The sequence below is a fragment of the Arachis duranensis genome, chromosome 3 (assembly GCF_000817695.3).
Source record: "Arachis duranensis cultivar V14167 chromosome 3, aradu.V14167.gnm2.J7QH, whole genome shotgun sequence".
NCBI lineage: Eukaryota > Viridiplantae > Streptophyta > Magnoliopsida > Fabales > Fabaceae > Arachis > Arachis duranensis.
This window is the reverse complement of record NC_029774.3, coordinates 50,021,026-50,025,402: the sequence shown is the minus strand read 5'-3', so window position 1 is coordinate 50,025,402 and position 4,377 is coordinate 50,021,026.

Below are 4,377 nucleotides of genomic sequence, written 5' to 3'. Positions count from 1 at the left end.
TCCCTCCCAAGGGAGAGGATTAGGACTTGTGACTAGAAATAGCTTCCAACTTGCTTGACTTTCCTCTACTTGGTAAGGGATAACTAAGCAGAGCAACCTTCAATTATTAATTAATCTTGATAAATTTTCAACAAGAATAGAACTTCCAATTAACCTCTCCTAATCAATGCTTTTTATCGTTATTATTTTATTTCTTTTGCCATTTACTATTGTTGCTTTTTATCTTATACATTAAAACCCCAAAACATACCTTTTTCCATAACCAATAATAAATCATACCTCCCTGCAATTCCTTGAGAAGACGACCCGAGGTTTAAATACTTCGGTTATCAATTTCAAAGGGGTTAATTGTGACAACCAAAACGTTTGTAAAAAAGGACTTTTGTTGGTTTAGAAGCTATACTTGCAACGGAAACTTATTCTGAATTCTAGATCACGCAAAAGTTCTCTCTTCAAAATAGCGCCGTTGCTGGGGAATTACAAACGTGTGCCTTATTATTGGTTATTGTAAATATTTTTCAAAATATATATGTCTGGTTACAACTATGTTGCAGGAAGAGAAAGCTATAACAGGAATATACATCAAGGTCAAAGCAATCAAAGATGGACGGAGCCAAGAGGATCTGATCAACCCTTTAGGCGACAACACCTTCCAAGATATCATGGACGAAGACCATTCTATAATGCATACCAAGATGATAGGTATGGTGGACCCCCTTGTAGTTACCAACAAGCCCCATCATATGCCAATGAACCACCTCCTCAACATAGCTTTGAACCACCATACTCACAAGTCCCTTTCCACCAAACACCTCCATATGACCCTAATTTTTATCCTCCACACCAACCACCTTATGAGCCATACTTAGAACCACCACCTCAATATACACCATCTCCTTATCATTATCAAGATGAACCACCTTCCTACCATGAACTCTTTCTCCCAACAAATGAACCCTCCTACCCACCCCAAACCTCCATGGAGAAAGCATTTGCCGATCTAAACTCTAATATACAAGCTCTCGCCGTCCAAATCGGACCACCAAATACCTTCAATATTCAACCCTCAAGCTTCAATGAACTTCCATCTCAACCACATAATGATCCATCCATCCCATCACCACCATCCATGGAAGAACACCCACATCCACCAATCCAAGATCAAGATGATCCCAATTATGCTATTGATATGGAACAAGAGAGAGAGGATCATCTTCGCGAATCCATACTTCATAAGGAGCTAGAGGAGGCACTAAAGGTGAAGGTAGAAGAGACCTTTGAAGGTGAAGGAGTAATTGAAGGGAGTTGTCATGGAAAGGTAATCATCAAGGAGGAACAAGAGTCAAGGGATCATTTCTAGGAAACAGTGGATCAATTTCACGCAACCCTTCATCAATTGAATCAAGCAATAAATCAATTAGCTTCCCGACGTTCGGACACTCAAGGAACCCCCATGGCTTCATGTGGACAATCTAATGAAGAACGTAGAATGAAGGAGACATTAGAAACTCCGGTGGACAGTAAGGAGCATGAATTTGTACTGGAACAAGTGGAGGAAGCCAGAATTATTGAAGAAGAAGAAGTGGTTGAAGACTTAGGGGATGCTGAACCTCCATTGGAAAGTCCATTCATAAAGCCTCCTTCCAAGATGCTTGAAATTAATATTGAGGAGGATGTACAACCTCCAAGGCATGTCATGGTTGAAGACTTTGGAAGAGGTTGATCAAGAGATGGAGTTTAAAGAAAAAGAAGCACAACCTCCCATGCCCTTGGTAAACAATGAAGAAGAGGTTGAATTGGAAGAAAGCCACCAAGAGGAAGAAGTTGAAATCGAAGAAGCTTACAAAGAGGTGGAAGTTGTCAGAGAAGAGCACAAGGGAGTGGAGCTTGCAAATTCATTAGAAATATCTCTCCCAAGACCATTACCGTCCAACAAAACATTCAAGTGGGTAAAATTCCTATCCTTATCATTTACTTCCCACTTGAATATGGGCTACTAGAGATGGATGGTCAGCTTAGAGCTCTTTTTGGCATTAAGAGTAAGAGGAAGATGGTCAGTGGTAAGAATTGTCCTGCAAAGTTCATTATAGTTGGAAGCATTAAGTTTAAACGCAAAGGTTGGTGTAGAGCTTAACTGAATGGGTCTAAGAAGTTGTTTGGCCGCTTTAGTGAGAATTCAGACTGCTTGCCACCCGGATGGAATCATGATAATCAACTTGAAGATGGGTGTAGAAACAAGATTTGGGATCCAGGAATATATGATGATCAACTTTGGGAGCTAGAAGCTTGTGGAGAACTTTATCAAGGCTTGGTAAATTTACTTGGTATTGATAGAGCTTATTGGAAGTCCAAGCATTGGTGGAAGTTTCAGGATGAGTTCAAGCACCGCCATAACAAGGAGCTCACCAAATGTCCAACTTAAGGACTTTAACTAAAAGTGCTAGGTGGGAGACAACCCACCATGGTATGATCGTTCCCGCTCTATTTTGCTCTGTTTTTCAATTTTGTTTGAACTTGAATCTTTGCATGACATTCACTGCATTTTGCATTCTACATACTGCATAAAAAAAATTTTGCACGCGACGCAACAGCGTCGCCGACGCGTCCGCGTCATAAATGCGTTAAGAAGAAAATAAATTGAACAGAGAGTCACGCGAAAGCGTGGCTGGAGGCGTGCCTTTGGCACAACTTGATCCACGTGAGCGCGTCATGTGGGAAAAACGCCTCCCACGCGTCCACGTCACCCACGTGACTGCGTTGCCCCGTAAATCGACGTAAAAAGTGTGTAAGGCCGAAAGTTGGGCTGGAATGGGGCTGGACTCGTGCTAGACGCACAAGCCCTACCACGCGTACGCGTGCCCCACGCATCCGCGCCGTTTTCATAATTTAGCCATCCACGCTATCGCGTCAACCACGCGACCGCGTCACCCTCAAAAGTGGCAATATGATTTTCGAACAGAGAGTTGTGCGAGCGCGGGGCTGCCCTCGCGCTACTAGCACAAACCATGTCACGCGTCCGCGTGACTGACGCTCTCGTGTCACCTCACTTACGTGCTACCCACGCGAACGCGTGCCCCACGCATTCACGTCACATGCGCCACACCACTTTCCAGATCAGCCAAATATCTTATCTTTTCTTCCCCATATCTAAATCTTTTCTTTCCCTTCTTTTTCTTTTTCTTTCTTTTTCTTTTAATTGGTGTTGGAAATTTATTTGGGTCATTATTTTGCTTGTGGATTGTTAAGAAATTGTTTAACAATTATATATTATTTTCTTTTATAGGGTTGCTTGCATGTTCAATTTAATACTTTCCATACCTTATTTACCATGCATGCTATGTGGTTGTGAAAAAGCCTGTATGGCATTATGTACTTGATGACATGTCATCATATACCTATTTTTCTATGCTTTTTCATACAAGAAATTGATGACTAGTGCTTAAATATTGCATTCTTTTGTGCTTAATTGGAAGATTTCCTTGATCTTTTAATTTTATAAATCTTGTAGGAAATAAGAAGAAAAAGAAGCAAAGAAGCACAAAAAAAGGAGAAAAAAAGAGCTTTGGGACACACTTTGAAGTTGGAGCACACTTTGGAGCCTTAGGCCACGCTTTTAAAAGCGTGGCCCATGACCAAATCAAAGGAGAAAACAACCAGCACGCACACTGCCCTGCCCTTGCCAAGGGCAGGGCAGAATCATGATGAAACAAAGTGAGGTTGGAGCAAATTTTCGCTAAGTTAAAATCTGGCCACTCACAACATGACCATGCCTACTTCAAAGGGCTATAACTTGAGCTACAGACGTCCAATTGATGTGCTTCCAGTTGCGTTGGAAAGCTGACATTCAGAGCTTTCCAGCGATATATAGCAATCAATATTTGGCGTAGAATTTAGGCAGGAACGGAAGGCATCTTTAAGGGCCACAAATAAGCAAAAATAAACAAAGGAAAATGGGTAGCGTGTGCATCGGCCAAGTCTCGAACACGGGACTTCAATTTAGAAACACTGCCCTACCCTCCGCGAGGGCAGGGCAGCATTTTGTTGTGGCACGGCCAGCACCATTCTAGCGCACCAAGGAACAATTCGGCAGCACCAGCAGCACGCACAGGCACCAAACTGGCGCACCAGAATTTTCTGCCCTGCCCTCCGCGAGGGCAGGGCAGCATCCAGCAGCACACACCAACGCACCATGCTCGCACCAAGGCCGCACGCATCAAATCCTGCCCTGCCCCCCACAAGGGCAGGGCAGCCTCCTGGGAGCAACATGGGCCAAAATTCAACCAAAATTTCATTTAAATGCAATTCCTCTCCAAATTGAATCAAGACCAACCAAACCCATTTCTCATCAAATCCAAAGCAAGCAAAGCCCACATCATC